Here is a 19,075-nt window from a genome sequence, read left to right as displayed (position 1 = left end):
TTATCTTAGTCAATAAAAAACCCAAATGGAAAAATGAAAGCAACCAACAATGAAAATACACCACATATCAAATCTTTAGGGATGTTGTTAAATTAGAATTTCAAAGGAATATTTAGGACCATAAGGGCTTATTTTATAAAATAAGAGAGAGTAAAATGATTTAAACATATTGTTTAAGAAGGTAGAAAAAGAAATTGTCATATCCAACTAATTTTCTCTCATTTTTAGTGAACACTAAGTGCTGGTTAGATAAAGGAATTGGAGGCATGCACACCTTTTTTATAATTATACCAGTGGCTGGCAGAGCACTCAGTGTGAGAAATTTCATTTGTTCTTTCTCTTATCACCTTTTTTTGTGAATTACATTTTTACAATGCAGCTAAATATAAACTCCTGTATTTTCTAAATCATTGTGTGTGATGTTTGTTTCTTAAGGAGGTGAAAAGATATTCATTTTAAGTAGTTTCTCATACTTAAATTTGCAGGGTATTTTAAGTTTTTGACAGTATTTTATACAGTAGATAATATATTCTCATGAAAAGTTAAATTTCTATCACTTGAGTAAAATATCCATATACTTAAAATTCAAAAGAACAGGGTCCCTAATGTATTCATAATTAATATTTATACACTTAAAGATAATCTAACTACATCATTTTAAGTAGCAGTGAAATCTAACCTTTGTATTTAGGAGTACAAATATAAACTTGACCCTACCTACACTATAGACAGAGAAATCTGTACCTAATTCAGTTTTACACTAATCGCTGTTATCCAAGGAAAGAACATAGCATTAGTTCTGAAAGGCATCTTACCTTTTTTATAAAAAGAGTTCTAGTCAGCTCAGAGAGTATATATGCTTGAGATTTAAAGAGGGACAGAAATCACTTGGGATTTTCTCCATGAGTAAAATTAAGTCAACTTTGGATATGACATAAGACTTTAAATTTTCTGTGTAAATCTTTTTTTGTATATATATTTTATGTACGATCCCTTAAACAGCAAACATATTTGTGTTTGTCCATGCAGTGAGGTATATGTTTTACTTAGTTGCATACATGAAGGCTAAGACATGCCCAGAAGTCTCATTCTCTCTCTGGGTGTTATTTCTGAGTTCCAAATTATAAGTTAAAACAAGTATCCCCTGTTCATCAAACACTTCCCTGTGAAAACCTCTGACTTAGTCGTGCTTTTGTGGTAATGAAGGGTTTCTAAGCCAACTGTGAGAATGCAGCCTCTTCCCTCACACCTTACAATTAGACAGAAGGGTTTAGGATAAGGGGATAGTCTCTTAGATGACAAGGACAAAAAATTAAATCATGTCTTTGTCTTAGTTCCTTCAGGCTCCTATAACAAAATACCATAAACAGGTGGCTTATAAAAAACAAAGGGCACACTTCCTGATTCACGGATGCCATTGCGTGGTGGAAGGGACAAGGGAGCTCTCTGCTCCCTTGGAAGCAGAGGTGACCCAGTCACCTTCCTAAGGGCCTCACCTCCAAATACTATCACAATGGGAATTAGGCTTCAACCTATCAGTCTGGTGCAACACACATTCCGATCATACCAATCTTCAAAGTAATAAATGAACTAAGGTCATTATTTTTGTTCTTGTTAAAGAGTATTGTTTTACTAGTTAACATCCTATAACATACATCATATTTTACATTCTGACTAGTAATAGTTACCTGATATCCCATGTAAAATAATGTATTTTTAATAATGTAATGTTTAAAATTATTCGACTTCGATATGTGTTAATCTCTTTTACATGGAACTTCTGTTATTTGTCAGAAAAAGTTGAGAAGGACATCTTAAAATAGCTCAAATGAAATTAGATACTAAAAACTATCCCCTAAATTATAATAAATAGCATAATTATTAAACTCAATGTAACAAATGGGGGGATACCATCTTACTTAACATACAATTTATTTCTTATATTTTTCCCCAGTTGGGCTCAGGATATGTCAACTGGAACATTAGTTTGAATAAAAGTTAATATTCATAGTCTGTATCTCTGATTTCATCTTCTGGGTAGATGTTGGGTAAAACAAAATGAAGAGTAAATAAGAGTCACCCAATACTGAAAAAACTTTCTAGAGAGAGCATTTGCATAGTTTATGTCCAAAATGTTTCTAATTAATGTTTAAGTTTAATCAAATGACTGTCCTCAAAGGGAATCTGTGTTTCTTTTTGTTGTTTCTATGATTGTTTTAGACTTGATTAGAATCTCACAAAATGAGACTCAAGATTTCTCAGGATGGTTTCCTGGTATAGACTGTATGTTCTTTTTTTTTTTCCAGTATCTAATAATAATGAAAAGTTTGCTCTGTTTTGCTCTTAAGGAAAGAGTTCAAGTTGACCAGGTATCCCTGAGATAGTCATAAGAGACCATCTTTATCTGCAAGATATAAAAGGAGCTGCAGACTCCATAACCTTGTGTTGCTAAGCCCATCTGCACAACTCAGTAACCCACATGGACACAGACATTTCCAAATAGGTAGTTAACTCCAGCCCTGTAGCTTCCAGGGGCTTCATCCATCCCAGAGGGCAGCTGGGCATGTAAGTGTGGAGGGCACAGAATAAAAGCAGAAATGAGAGAGGAGACGGCATGTGCTCCCCACTCTTTCTGCCCTGATGTTTGGTTGAAGAGAAATGGTATCCCTTTCCTGTTCTCGGTAGTCATGTTTTCTTAATTCTAAATAAAATTGAATTGTGAAAGCTTTGAAGTCAAACGCAGATTATGATTGAATGGTATCTAAGCATGACAAAGTGTTCTCTGTTGTCTGACATGCAATTTGGGTGACAAACTAGAAACTTCTGAGATCATTTTTCAAAAACCGATCAAGTATTCAGACTCAAGGACAGTTCACTTCTAAACTAAGTTTTTAGTACTATATAACAAGAAGGTTCATTTTAAAAAATTAAGGTAAAAATTAGAAGATAGATATTTTTATTACAGAATCAGTGAAAATTTCGCACATATAAATAAAATTATTAAATGTTTATATGAAAAAAATATAGAAGTCTACTATGGAGAAAAAAGTGTGTTTTTAATAGCACTAAAGAAATTGAACTAGTTTTTAATAACCTAAGAATATTTGGGAGGGTTAGAAGCCAAGAATCAATTCAGTTGAACTATTTTTCTGTGATATAACCCCCTTTATTGTCTAGGCTCTTTGACAACTTAGTGGAAAATTATATCAACAGCCATTTCCACGTTATTGTTAAAGACTCCTGTGTACTGCTCCATGAAAAAAAAAATCTGCAAGGAAAGGAAACAAGGTACCAGAAATTATTGCATGTGGATCAGAATACCTATACATACAAAGTAACCAGTATCTACACCATAGTCCCACACATATAACCTTGGTTATATGATGATGCCATTGTTCAAGCAAATATCCAGTTCCATAATATATACTTTTAAATATTAAAAATAATTTGTCTCAATTCCATGAAACTCCTGTTTTGTGTGAATTGTATTTTTTTCCACTTGATAACCCATGATTCTAAGTGTCATAATTTGTATCTTATTTTATATGCAATAGAAGAAAATCATGCCTATGACCACTACACTGTAAGATGAGCAATTTAAAATCTGTTTACTATTCCCAGAGGCTTCAAAAGTTACTTTACTTTTTGTCCATAGAACAATTCCAAAGCCAGATATGATAAGAGGCTGCATTGGAGGTTGTGTTATGGCTTTAGACAAGGGCCCAAGACAATGAAAAATAACCAACAAGGAAATTTATCACAATCAGAAAAAGGGTACATTTCTAGACCACTAGGTTATAGACTGGGGAGAAAGTATATTGATCTACCAGGAAAGCTAGCAATAGGTGTAATAAGATAATTTCAAATAGATTTATAAGTGAAATTCTGAGAACTGGAGTAAAGGAAGATTAAATACCACTGTAAACATCATTGAACTTTTCAACTGGGATGGTAGATTGGACCCAACTAGAAATACCAGGGATTAAGGACTGGAGGTCACTCTGTGATCACCACCATGCAGATACACGGGAGGCTAATGGAGTGAGAAGAATAGAAGGAAGATGTACAAGTAATGGGACAGGGGAATGAGGGCTGCTTCTCAGCGGGTAAATAGCCCTCTTGATCCTTCAAGCAGGTGATCGATGGCTCCCCGAGACCCGCACTTCATCATGTGGTGATGGAGGTCATTAAGAAACCATCATCTCTCTTACTCAGGGCAAGCTAGCTCTCAAAAAGTTATCAAGGGCTATGATAAAATTTAGTTTTTAAGATATATGCTGCAAAAAATACTTAAAGCCAGTTTCCTAAACTTGAGATTTAGAATGAAATCAAAACTGAGAAGAATCCCCTGTGCTCTTGACCACATGTGGTGAAACATTTATTTCTACTAATAGTTCTTGGCAAACAAACAAAGTTTGGTATCCTCAGATTGGAATGTCCTAAAGTGGGTAATGATTTTTTTAAAAAAAATTAGTGTTTATTTGTATTTAAAGAGAGAGAGAGAGAGAGAGAGGGAGAGAGAGGGAGAGAAATGGGGGAGGGGCAGAAAGAGAGGAAGACACAGAATCTGAAGCAGGCTCCAGGATCTGAGCTGTCAGCACAGAGCCTAACATGGGGCTGGAACTCACGAACCGCAAGATCATGACCTGAGCTACGGTCATATGCTTAACTGAGTAAGCCACCCAAGCGCCCCATAAAGTAGGTAATAATCATCATCCCTTTCAATCATCAGAGTTTTGGAAACTAAATGTCAGTGTTTTTATGAGATGAAAAGAAAACTTTTATGTTTCAAGATTGGAAAGCAAATATAATTTTTAAAATGTTTGTCCTTCCATTGAAAGAAATACAGTTCTTTTTATAACAGGTATTTACTTGTTGTGTTAGTCACTGTGCAGAAAATAAAGGCTGACCTTCAAGAACTGGGAATCTAGTTGCAGCGCTAAGACTTTACAGTAATGACTGCAATCCGGATTCAACAGAGCAAATAAAAAACTTATTGAGCATGTCCTCTATGCCAGGCACTGAGAAAGAAAAGCGAGTATTTCTATTTGCTGCTCTCACAGTATGGAAAAAATTTCAGGGTAGAGTCAGACATACAGGCAAATGGTGGCTTTTACCATGAACTAAGTATTGTTTTGTTTTTTTTAATGTTTATTTATTTTTGAGACAGAGAGACAGAGTGTGAGCGGGGGAGAGGCAGAGAGAAAGGGAGACACAAAATCCAAAGCAGGCTCCAGGCTCTGAGCTGTCAGCACAGAACCCAACGCAGGGCTTGAACTCATGAACCACGTGATCATGACCTGAGCTGAAATCAGACACTTAACCGACTGAGCCACCCAGGCACCCCATAAACTAAGTATTGTTAAAGATGGATATGGAAGACTGTAAAAAAACTTCACTTTGTGAATAAGCAGAGGAAATAAGACAAAGTGGTGTATCCTGAATCCCATGAAACAAGCTCCAGAAATGCTTGTGAAAGTTCAGAGAAGAGAAATTTCCTCCACATAATGGAGTTAAAGAAAAGGCTTCCCACAGGAGATGGTACCTGAGGGAAGGCAGGTGTAATTTCCATAGGTGGTGATGTTGGCAAGGTGGAGAGAGGTTTGTGAGGTAGAGAAAAAGATAGGAATAAAGAGATAGAAAATTGAGGGCCATTTATTCCATGAGTTACTATTAGCTGTGAGACAGAATGTTCGGCTCTCCTATGTGTGCAAAACCAGTGTTCTCTTCTTCCATAGAGCTCCTCCCAGCCCTATGACCTGGCACTTGTCAGCAGGGAAGATGAAAATTGAAGAGCCATCAGGCAGGAAGAGCCCCTTGAGAAGCATCTAGAATTTAGTGGTGACTAATTTAGTGGAAACAAGAGGCAGTCCAGGTTCCTTTTTGTGTATTTGTTATTTTGTTTGTGGGTTTCCACGTAGAGGATTATAATAGAAATAATCTGACCATGGAGAAGTTTAGATATTTTGAAATAGCAGTTGAGCTGGTTGGCATGACGGGTGGAATGGAGCAAGGCGCGCGCGCACACACACACACACACACACACACACACACACACACAATCTTGAAGGGAACAAAACTTAAAGATAACTTTTATACAATTTGTTTATTGTCCTCGATTCCCCAGGAACATGTGAATAAAGGTAAATGAGAATTGGCATTTTGCCGTCCTTAAAACTAGAAACACAACATACAAATGAGATTTTGGTTTGGAACCCATTAGAAGCACCACACTTTTCTTGTATTTATTGGGTCATTAAGAGCAGCCATATGGTTGTCTTCTGTCCTATCTGTTCACGTTTCTCCAGTATGTTCCTCAGTGGGAGTCTGTTTAGTGGTTGATTGAAATTCTATCTTTATCGGCAACTTTCTGTTTTCTGTAATTGCCCACAGTGGATGATCCAATATGAAGGGTTTCCTTTTCCTTCTGTTCCTGCCACTCCCTTTTTGTCAATCTTACTGGAAAACCAGAGTTGTTTTTTGTTTGTTTGTTTGTTTGTTTGTTTGTTTGTTTGTTTGTTTTGTTCTGTTGCCATTGACTTTTGAAAATATTAGAGGGGGCAGAAAATAGGTTACTACAAGAAATAAATTTTGAGTCTATCTGACAATCTATTTCTTCTTAAGGATAATCAAGCTGACTGGAACTATATGCTAAACAGTTTGAGGAGTGCTGGACTGAGTTAAGTGTATCTGTAACTCCTTCTGTTTTTATGTGCATGTTAATTAACTTCTGTTCATTTCCAGTCTTCATTTGTGAAGTAAAGATTGTACATCACTCTTGAAATTTCACTGAGTGTTTGTAGGGAGTCAGGACTCAGTAAATTTTCCTGGTTTTCAGAAACGAAAGATATTCTGTTGGGACGGCATAACTGTCAATATCTGTAGATTTTCATAAGTTATTCAGAAATACCTATGTTTTTCTGGATCACAGAAATGTCATTTTTTCTTAGAGTTATCTAATTTATTCATTCTTTTTCCAGCGTTATAAAAATGAACTATTTCAATGAAGCAAAGAACCAATTCTCCATGTGCTTCTAATATTTCATTAAAATTTGCACTGATGTTCACAAGAATTATAAATCTCATTAAGTGAATTTATGTTAAGCAATTAAAATCATATCACTTATCACAGTGTCCAATATATGAAGACCCTTTAGAGAATCTATTCTAATTTAGTATTTAATAGTGAGTAGTATTAGTTATTATAAGGCATGCATTTAAATTTGGACATTTTCTTGATTGAACAATGAAATATTTAAAATGCACTCACTGCTAGGGACTGTGGTTCAGTCACACACTTGAATGATAAAATGTTTATCCCATATACAAAAAAGCAAATATAAATGGAGAAGAATGCATAGTGGGGTTCATTGAAGGTCATCAGTTATGGCATGTGGCTCTATAAGAATGAAACCACAACACTAGAAATACTAAACTACATTTTATTAGATTTGAGCCCAGAGGAGCTTCTTAGGGATGGCTTATATTTACTCTTAAGGAATAAATAGTCAACAGAACTGTTATAAAGGGGCCACTGTAGGACAGGATCCATCAGCCACAGTTATGGAACTAGATGAACTCTGTGACTATCAGATCCCAAGAGAGCAAATAATGGAAATGTTATCCAGACCAGAGGAACTAGTGAGGACACTACAAAGTCATGATTACTACAAATTAGGATTTAGAATCCACTAATCCTGGTTACTACACACTCTTGAAAGCATGGATCTTTGGAAATCATGGAATGGCATCATATTAACAACTATGATTTAGTCTGAGTCTTCCACATTTTCTTTCCAGCCATCACAACTGATTACCTCACAAAGATTCTGTCACAGATATCACAGGTAGCTCTCCAAAAGCGAGAACAAAATCACACCACAATAACAACCAAACTCCTCCATAGTGGTGAAAGCCAATCTCTATTAGAGGAGGCAGCGAGGCAGAGAAAGTAATTAAGGTTAGCCGAATCAATGGAAATTAATTGCTCTATGTTAAGGAGAAAGGCCTCCAACTGGTAAGAATTGCCATGGGTCTGACCAAAAACATTTTCAGGTTTAGGAACTAAATTTTAGCAACTTCTATCTTGCAGAGACCAACTCATGAGCTAAACCAACATGCAAAAGACTTTGTTAACCATGATATCAGTTTGTTAATTTATACTCTTGGTACAATATCTCCAACTGCACAATATTCACATCTACCCCCACAGATCTGTTTCTTTTCCTTTTTGCTTCTGCTCCTCTGCCTTCTCTCTCCCTCCCTCTTTCTCTCTAGCTCTCCCCCTCCATTCCTTCCTCCTTCTTTCTTGTCTCTCTTACCTCCGCTCCTCTCTGGCAGCTCCCAACTCCCTGGGCCTTGCCCCAAATCAACAAGCTATGCATCCTTGTGTGGTTGTTTATAAAGTGTCCGCAGGTTCTTTGATGATTCCCTCCTTACACGTTGGGTCTTAATTCTCCTTCCCTCACACCTGGGCCAGCCATGGTGCTCTGTTTGTAGAGAATAGAAAGCAGTAGAAGTGATGCTGTGTTGTGAGGCCAGGTCACAAAAGGCAAAACCACATCTGTGTGGCTTTCTCTTTTTTGAGACACACATACTAGGAGCCCTCAACCAACACAGAAAACTGATTGGATTCCCTACAGCTGTAATGATGAGAGACCAAAAGGAGAGGAGGCCATACAGGAATAGGGAGAGGTACCTAAGGAAGCCAAGCATTCCACACCCAGCGGGTTTGCCTTTCCATCTTCAAGGGTCATTTGTGTGAACAAGAGGGCCCTCAGACCACTCCAACTTTTGAGCCTCCCTGGCTGTTGTAACAGGAGCAGAGGTAAACAGCCTCCACCAAATGGTGCTTAAATTGCAGCTTTGTTAGTAACATAAAATTTTTAAAAATTTGTTTAAGCCACTAACATTTGGGGTGTTGTGTTGCCGTAGATACCTGGAACACCTTCCATGGTGTTCTGCATGATCATGTTATTATACAAAAGACTATGCACGCTCAGATGTATAAATATGTGTGTGTATGCCACACATTTATGAAAGGGGGTTCAAGTTAAAAACTCAGACAGTGGTTTGATGATGAAGCATGTGACCTGAGAGAGTTCATTCATGCTGGGCTAGAATCATTTGTATATTTGAAGCATATTTTTACCTTAGATAATATTGGATAAACAATAACAAGAATTTTCTGGTCAATTCCCCCACTTACTAGGTACCAAATACACCTCCTAGTCAGTTATATATCTTCCCAACGTAATCTTATCATGTCTCCCTGAAGTTACACCCTGATCTTCTAGATTTGTGTGTGTAGTTCCCAAGCCACCATTAACAACATATTGACAAATGGTTTTAGGTCAATGTCCTGCTTTTACAGGAGTCCCACTTTACCAAAGACTGAACTAGCAGACCAGCGCTTGGGTAGTGGGGTCAGAGAAGCTGGATAGGAATTCTTGTTCTGATACTTACCGGCTGGTGACCTCGGACAAAATCTTTCCACCCTGTCAGTTTCCTCGTCTGTGAAACAGAGATACCAGTGCATTTTATACAAGGTTATTGGAAGGACTAAGTCTGATACAGAGTATAAAGTGCATATGCTAGAACGTCTCATGGTAAAGAATCAGTAAATTGTAATTAGTATAAGCATAGCTGTTGCTACTATAATGTGTTGACTCGTAATAGATTTGATCTCACAAGGTGATTTTTCTCCAGCCTTTTCCACCAGGACTGGAGACAAGTTACCAGAATGCTTATGCAGTTGATTGCCATTTATACAAATGACAAGAAGCATTCAAATTAATGGTTTCTCTGATAATAACTCTGTAGCAAACTGTAGCATCTGTAGTTCCTTAAATAAAAATATACTCAATTTGCATTTCATATAATACATGAATGTAACATAAATAAAATTTTCTACCAGCTAATAGGGAGGAAAAATATTACATCATCATAATGACTTAGAAAAGCATTATTGTTGATCTTTATTTTTTGAGAACCATATGCCAGCATAATTTTTATAACCCCACATTTTTATTTTTTAATTTTAATTCCAGAATATTTGCATACAGTATTATATTAGTTTCAGGCACAAAATTTCAACAGTTTTATACATTACTCAGTGCTCATCATGGTACGTGGACTGCTTAATCCTCTTCACCTATTTTACCCATCCCTTCACTCACCTCCCCTCTGGTAACCATCTGTTTGTTCTCTGGAGTTGAGTCTCTATCTTGGTCTCTCACTCTCTCCCCCTCTCTCTTTCCTTTGCTCATTTGTTTTCCTTCTTAAATTCCACATATGAGTAAAATCATATGGTATTTTTCTTTCTCTGGTTTATTTCACGTAGCATTATACTCTCTAGCTCCATCCATGTCGTTGCAAATGGCAAGATTTCATTCTTTTTGTGGCTGAATAATATTCCATTGTGTGTATATGTGTGTATACACACACGCGCGCACACACGCGCACACACACATGGATATGCATATGTCACTTCTTTATCCATTTATGTCGATGGACACTTAGGCAGCTTTCATATCTTGGCTATTATAAATAATGCTGTAGTAAACATAGGGGTGCATGTATCCCTTTGAATTACTGTTTTTGTGTTCTTTGGGTAAATTGCCAGTAGTGTAATTACTGAATGGAAGAGTAGTTCTATTTTTAACTTTTTGAGGAACCTCATACTGTCTTCCACAGTGGCTGCACCAGTTGGCATTCCCACTTATAGTGCATGAGGGTGTCTTTTTCTCTACTCCTCACCAGTACCTGTTGTTTCTTGTGTTTTTGATTTTAGCAATTCTGATGGATGTGAGATGATATTGTAGTTTTGACTTGTATTTCCCTGATGATGAGTGATGTTGAGCATGCTTTCATCTACCTGTTGGCCGTCTGGATATCTTCTCTGGATAAATATCTGCTCACATCTTCTACCCATTTTGTAATTGGATTCTTTGTGGGTTTGTGTGTGTGTGTGTGTGTGTGTGTGTGTGTTGGATTGTATAAGTTCTTTATGTATTTTGGATATTAACCCTTTATCAGATATGTTGCTTGCAAATAACTTATCCCTTTCAGTAGGTTGTCTTTTAGTTTTATTGATTGTTTCCTTTGCTGTGAAAAGGTTTTATTTTGATGTAGTCCTGTTTATTTTGCTTTTGTTTATCTTGCCTCAGGAGACATATCTGGAAAAGTGTTGCTACAGCCAGTGTCAAAGAATTTAGTGCCTGTACTCTCTTCTAGGATTTTTATGGTTTCAAGTCTCATATTAGGTCTTTAATCCACTTTGAGTTTATTTTTGTATATTGTGTTAGAAAGGGGTCCAGTTTCATTCTTTTGCATGTTGCTATCCAGTTTTTCCAACATCATTTGTTGGAGGGATTGTCTTTTTTCCATGGCATATTATTCCCTTCTTTGTTGGAGATTAATTGCCCATTTAATTGTGAGTTTATTTCTGGGCTTTCTATTCTGTTCCATTAATTTGTGTGTCTATTTCAGTGCCAGTACCATACTGTTTTGATTACTGCAGCTTTGTAGCATATCTTGATATCTGGGATTGTGATACCTCCAATTTTATTCTTTTTCAAGAATGCTTTGGCTATTTGGGATCTTTTTTGATTTTAGGATTGTTTGTTCTAGTTCTGTGAAAAATGCTGTTGATACATTGGTAGGGATTGCATTAAATCTGTAGATTGCTTTGAGTACTATAGACATTTTAACATATTTGTTCTTCCAATTCATGGGCATGGAATGTCTTTCCATTTACTTGTGTTGTCTTCAATTTCTTTCATCAGTGCTTTATGATTTTCAGACTATAACTCTTTCACCTCTTTGTTTAAGTTTATTCCTAGGTATTTTATTATTTTTGGTAAATTGTAAATGGGATTGTTTTCTTAATTTCTCTCTCTTCTGCTTCATTACTAATGCATAGAAATGCAACAGATTTCTGTACACTGATTTTGTATCCTGTGACTTCACTGAACTCATTTATCAGTTATCAGTAATCAGTATCAGTAATCAGTAACCAGTTATCATTTATCAGTAATAGTTTTTGTTGGAGTCTCAGGTTTTCTATATATAGTATCATATCGGGGCGCCTGGGTGGCGCAGTCGGTTAAGCGTCCGACTTCAGCCAGGTCACGATCTCGCGCTCCGTGAGTTCGAGCCCCGCGTCGGGCTCTGGGCTGATGGCTCAGAGCCTGGAGCCTGTTTCCGATTCTGTGTCTCCCTCTCTCTCTGCCCCTCCCCCGTTCATGCTGTGTCTCTCTCTGTCCCAAAAATAAATAAACGTTGAAAAAAAAAATTATATATAGTATCATATCATCTTCAAATAGTGAAAGGTTTACTTCTTTCTTACCAGTTTGGATGCCTTTTATTTCTTTTTGTTGTCTGACTGCTGTGGCTAGAACTTCCAATACTATGTTGAATAAAAGTGGTGAGAGTGAACATCCTTATCTTGTTCCTGACCTTAAAGGAAAATCTCTCCTTTTTCACCATTGATTATGATGTTTGCAGTGGGTTTTTCATATAAAGCCTTTATTATGTTGAGGTATATTCATCTCAACCTACTTTGTTGAGGTTTGTTTTGTTTCGTTTTTATCATGAATGGATGTTATACTTTGTCAAATAGTTTTTCTGCATATTGAAACGATTATATGGTTTTTATCCTATTACCGATGTGATGTATCACACTGATTTATGAATAGTGAGCCGACCTTACTTCCAAGGAATAAATCCCACTTGGTGGTGGTGAATTGTTTTTTATTGTATTGCTGCATTGAGTTTGGTAGTATTTTGTTGAAGAATTTTGCATCTATGTTCATCAGAGATATAGGCCTGTAGTTCTCTTTTTTGTGGTGTCTTTATCTGGCTTTGTTATCAGGGTAATGCTAGCCTCATAAAATAAATTCATAGGTTTTCCTTCCTCTTGTATCTTATGAAATAGTTTGAGAAGAATAGGTATTACCTCTTCTTTCAGTGTTTGGTAGAATTCACCTGTGAAGACATCTGGTCCTGGACTTCTGTTTCTTTGGGAGTTTTTTGATTACTGATCAGTTTCTTTGCTGATTATCAGTCTTTCAAGTTTTCTATTTCTTCCTGTTTCAGTAATGGTAGGTTATTTATTCTAAGAATCTCTCTCTTTTATCTAGGTTGTCCAAGTTGTTGCCATATCATTTTTATAATATTCTCTTATGATGTATTATAATATTCTGTTTATAATATGTAAAATAACATATTATTTTATAATAAGAATAATAATATTTATAATAGTCTATAATAATATTCTTGTTTATATTTCTGTGATGTCAGTTATATATTCTCCCCTTTCATTTCTGATTTTGTTTATTTGAGTCCTCTCTCTCTCTCTCTCTTTTTTTTTATTAGCTTGGCTACAGGTTTTCTGATTTTGTTGACCTTTTTGAGGAACCAGCTGCTGGTTTTATTGATCTGGCCTATTATGTTGTTGTTGTTCCTGTTGTTGATGTTGTTGTTGTTTCTATATCATTTATTTCTACTCTAATCTTTATTATTTCCTTCCTTCTGCTTGTTTTGGATTTTGCTAATTCTTATTTTTGTAGCTCCTTTAGGTGTAAAGTTAGGTTGTTTTTTGGGGGGAGGGGGGGGTTTCTTGCTTCTTGAGGTAGGTCTGTATTTCTATAAACTTCCATCTTAGAATCACTTCTGCCGCATCCTGAAGGTTTTGACCATTGTGTTTTTATTTTAAATAGTCTTCATGTAACTTTATATATCTTCTTTGATTTCTTGGTCAACCCATTTGTTGTTTAGCAGCATACTATTTAACCACCATGTATTTGTGCTCTTTGCAGATTTTTTCCTGTGAAACTAGATTTCTAGTTTCATAGTGTTGTGTTAGAAGTTCATGGTATGCCTTTGATATTTTTTAATTTGGTGAGGCTTGTTTTGTGGCCTAACATATGATCTATTCTAGAGAATGTCCCATGTGCACTTGAAAAGAATATATATGCTACTGTTTCAGGATGGAATGTCCTGAATATATCTGTTAAACCCATCTAGTCCAGTGTGTCATTAAAAGCCACTGTTTCCTGGTTGATTTTCTGTTTAGATGATCTGTCCATTGATCTGAGTGGGGTGTTAAACTCTCTAACTATTGTTTTATTGTTACTGATTAGTTCCTTTATGTTTGCTATTAACTTTTATGTATTTGGTTACCCACATGTTGGGTGCATAAGTATTCACAATTGTTATATCTTCTTGTTGGGTTTATAGTGTTTTTCTTTGTCTCTTGTTATAGTTTTTGTTTTAAAATCTATTTTGTCCAATATATGTATTGCCACCTGGATTTTTTTTTTTTTTTTTGACATCCATTTGCATGATAGGTATTTCTCCATTCAATCTGCATGTTTCTTTAGGTATGATGTGAGTCTCCTGTAGGCAGTATTTACATGGGTCTTGTTTTTTATCTACTCTGTTACCCATGTCTTTTGATTGGAGCATTTAGTCCATTTACATTCAAAGTAATTATTGATTGATATATATTTATTTTTATTTTATTATTTTTGTGCTTATTTTTATAGTTTTTCTCTGATCTTTTCTTCTCCTCTTTCTCTCATGGTTCGCTGGCTTTCTTAATGATATACTTGGCTTCCTTTCTCTTTATTCTTTCCATATCTATTACTGGTTTTTGATTTATAGTTACCATTTGGTTTGTATATAACATTGTCTGTATATAGCAGTCTATATTAAGTTGATTAAGTTTAATTCCATTCTTTACCCCTCTTCTTCTCACATTTTAGGTATGTGGGATTATAGTTTACATCCTTGTATTTTGTGACTCCTTTGCCTAATTTTACAGATATACACTAAACCCTTATTTGCAAGCATTATTTGTTCTGGAAACATGCTTGTAATCTAAAGTACTTGTATATCAAAATGAATTTCCCCATAAGAAAGAGTGGAAACTCAGATGATTCATTCCACAACCCCAAAATATTCATATAAAAATGATTACAGTACTGTAATATAATACAAAAGAAAAAAAGAAAATACAAAATATAAAGAAAATTAAACAAATTAGCCTGAACTTACCTTTGAAAATCTTTGTGTTGGTGTGCGGTAGACAAGAAATAGGAACATTATTGTGTTGGATGACTTTTGCTATCACTAACGGAATCTCTGCTAGAGATTGGCTCAGTGGAATCTTTTTCTTTTCGTGAAATATGCAATGATACTTGCTTTTGCCTCCTTTTGAGGATTTCATGGAAATGTGCCATTGCATTGTCGTTAAATGGATTTATCTCTTGCACTGCTCCAGCCTTCTTTGTGTGGTGTTTTTCTACAAAATTTTGTGGTTTCCCACAGTTTACACATCTCCCAAATCTCATTTAAAGTGAGGGATTCCTCCATCTTTTTTTCCTCCTCCTCTGCATATGAGATGCAGACACAGACTTATAAAATCTTGCAATTTTGGCCACTCACCTACCTCATTTGTACTTCTTGATGATTTCCTTCTTAACTTCCACCATAATCATCTCCTTCTTCTCACCACCTTTCTTTTCAACTTTTTTCTGCATGAGGGCCATTGTATACACTCGCACAGATGTTGACTATAGTATATAGTATTAATAAAGTCTGTCATATACTGTATTTAATGTAACTGGCAATAAGGTAGCAGAGAAAAGGGTCTATATCTGCAGGCAGCCTGACCTAGAATGAGGCAAAGCATTCCTAACCTTACTCTTGTATGGAAAAGCAAAGGACAATCTATAGGTTCTTTGAAGTGACAAAAAATACACTAGTGCCAGTCGTGGGCACCTTCTAATGTTCTGAAAAATCACTACACCATTCTGCCAAACACCGTGGCCTGAGACCAAGCATCCGAGCATATGAAACAATTGTCCACAAGCCCTCAGAGAGAGAGAGAGAGAGAGAGAGAAGAACCATTGGCTCAGTTTTGATCATGTGACATTCAGTTTCACATACTCTTCGTATTGCAAGACATCGCTTGTTTATCAAGTTAAAATTTATTAGAAATGTTTGCTCATCTTGCAGAACACTTCAGAACAAGTTACAATCCAAATTTTTACTGTACTTATTTTTACTGCTGTTTTATTTCCTATTTTTTATACTCTTACTTATGGTCTTTCCTTTCCACTCAAAGATTCTTAAATACAGAGAACAAACTGAGGGTTGATGAGGGGTGGGGGAGAGGGGAAAGTGGGTGATGGGCATTGAGGAGGGCACCTGTTGGGAGGAGCACTGGGTGTTGTCTGGAAACCAATGTGACAATAAATTATATTAAAAAATAAATCAAAAAAATAAAACTCCAGGCTTAAACTAAATAAATTAATAAATTAATTGAAAAAATAGGGACACTTTGGTGGCTCAGTCAGTTGAGAGTCAAACTCTTGATTTCGGCTTAGGTCATGATTTCAGGGTCATGGGATTGAGCCCCACATTGGGGCTCTGTATGGAGCCTGGTTAAGATTCTCTTTCTCTTTCTCTGCCTCTCTCCTGCACTCATGCTCTCTCTCGTTCTCTCTAAAATAAATAAAATTTAAAAACATTAAAATTCTAGGCCTTAAGTCGTGCTGGTTATAAGAACTCACAAAATTCAGCCCTTCCTACTTTCCAAGCCAAATATCATGAGGATTCGTCTTGCCCATGTGGGATCCCCAGTGTGATCATCTTTTTCTTACCCACCTCTGCACTCCAGACTCCCTCTTGACCAAAATGCCCAGGGCCCTTTTAGCTCCCCAGTGCATCTCCACTCTTGACTCTTCCTACCCTCTTCAATATGACCTTTAGTTATGGAGTTTGTTCTGCCAGCCCTCATTTTCTGGGTTGTTTACACTGATGTAACTGTTATCTAGTTGTAGTGGTGGTACAAGGCGAGCTTAGGGTCCTCTTACTCTGCCATCTTCCCAGCCTGTCCCCAATACCACATATTTTTAAATGTCATACTAGAAGTACAATTTAAAGCTATGATATGTCATTTTTATTGAATTTATTATGTTCAACGAGAAATGTTACCTTTTTTGAGTCTAAGAACTGAATGTTGGCTGAAAAAAAATTAGCCGATATACTTTCGCCTCAAGATAAGGGTAAAACTCATGTTTAATCAAACCTCCTGGAGAGCATTACTGTTCACATTGGCTGTATATTCTTCTAGACTGTTTTCAAGGTGTAGACACATGTGCACATGAACACAACACACACTTATGTTTAATAGAATCCTATCTCATATATTATTGTGTGACTTGTGTCTTGTACTGCATACATCATACTCATTTTCCATATCAGTAGACAGAGGTCTACATAATAATATGGTGATTGAGAGTATTATGTTACAGTGAGCCTCTTTTGATAAGTATCTGAGTTCTACATTTCACTACAAAAGTAGCACTTTCATGTTCTTCCTTGTGTACATCTCCATAAACTTGTGTGGTCACATGTTCTGAGTATAATTTTAGAAGAAGAGTTGCTGTGGTGAACGTATTCTACATTTAAAGTGTTATGGTGCTTAATTCCCAAAGGTCCTTTAGAAAGTTTACACCAACCTCCACTCTCCCTATAGCCATAAGAACACACTTTATTCACATTCTTTATCAGTGGATGCTCTCATTCTTTTTTTTTTAATCTTTGCCAATTATTTAGGGAAAACATGGCATCTCACGTTACATTGCCTTTCTCTAGTTACCTGAAAGCTTAAGTATGTTTTCTTTTTTTATCGATCACCATTACAACTATTTTCTTATAATCAAACTTTATAAACATTTTTGTGTCATATATGTTGCAGATATTTTTACCACTAAGTAAATTAATTTGAAAGCATTTTTATGATGTTTTACAGCTCTTTAAGCTGTGCATTAGAATGGAGTTTCATGTATCATTTTCTGCATAGAATTGTGCCTTTGCAATCATTCTTACTTAACAGGATCTTGACACTCAAATTCATTGTAGGTATTTCCTGAAAATATTTTCAAGTTTTCTTATGGATTCACTTTTAAAACTATGTGCTCTGTATAGAGTTTATTTTAGTGTGAAGGGTTTTATATGAATCCAATTTTACTTATTTCTCCCCCCAAAACCTACAAATTACATTTTCTTCATTGTTTATTGAATAAAACACATTTCCCCACTGATTTGAAATAAATCCCATCTTTATATTATATTATATTAACTTTGAGATCTTATCTCTAGAGTCTGTCCTGCTTTATTCATCTGCTTATCCTGCCTCTAACTCCGCAGTGTTTTGATTACTCTAACGTATTACACATTATAACTTATTCAATATCTGGTACTGTAAGTTCTCCAGACTGCTGTCACATTTTTCTTTGCTGTTTCCACAGATTAATTTCTTCGCATGATCTAGAATGCTTTACAAAGTTTGAAAATGAATTTTATGAATTAATTTTTAATATATGAGTTAAGTATGTCATTCTAGAGAAGTGTAGTCAAGACAGAATGTAATTTAAACATTGATTACATAATGGCAAGGTATGTCTCATTTTTGAGTTCCTGAGCTACAGAAAAACTAACTCCCTCTAAAATTGATTCTTTAGCATTTTATTATATTCATAGTATAAGCTATTGGCTAGTTTTCCTGGTTGACCATATGTTCTGAGCCATTAAATTGTAATTTGATAAATGGGCTATGTTCTTTATTACCTGCCAAAGTGAATAGTAGGTAAGGGTAACTGGAAGACCACTATTCTCTGGATTACAGATACGCAGTAGGTTTCACTTTGAAGGAAGTGTGTTAAATCAGTTGTCTGATAATAGGATTTTTAAGGATTATTATTTCTGTCTGATTTATAGCATTACTCTTAGCGAAAGTAGGTGCTAATGAAATTAATACTGTGGTGTTCTGTATCATTATGTGTTCTTCTAAGTCCAATGTCTTCTTCCGTCCATCTTTCAATACATCTTATCATGTATTTTTCTTAAGTAAACATAATATTCCAAAACTGTATACAAGCAGAAAGTAGTGAATAATTTATAAGAACTATTTTTGTTTTTATTTTTCCTACCTCCTTCGAATCAATTTAGTAAGGCAGCAGACTATAGTCTTAAAAGCATTGGAGCAAGAAAGATATAGATG

General features: G+C 35.7%; 1 protein-coding gene across 3 annotated transcripts in view; it reads left to right on the top strand.

Annotated features, from left to right (window-relative positions):
- PRKN (parkin RBR E3 ubiquitin protein ligase) overlaps positions 1-19,075 on the top strand; it is a 1,357,610-nt gene that overhangs the window by 669,052 nt on the left and 669,483 nt on the right. The gene's annotated exons all lie outside the window — the stretch shown is intronic.

The sequence above is a fragment of the Puma concolor genome, chromosome B2 (genome assembly GCF_028749965.1).
Source record: "Puma concolor isolate L17-30 chromosome B2, mPumCon1.1.hap2, whole genome shotgun sequence".
NCBI lineage: Eukaryota > Metazoa > Chordata > Mammalia > Carnivora > Felidae > Puma > Puma concolor.
The sequence above is the reverse complement of the archived record's forward strand: the minus strand, read 5'-3'. Positions and strand labels throughout refer to the sequence as shown.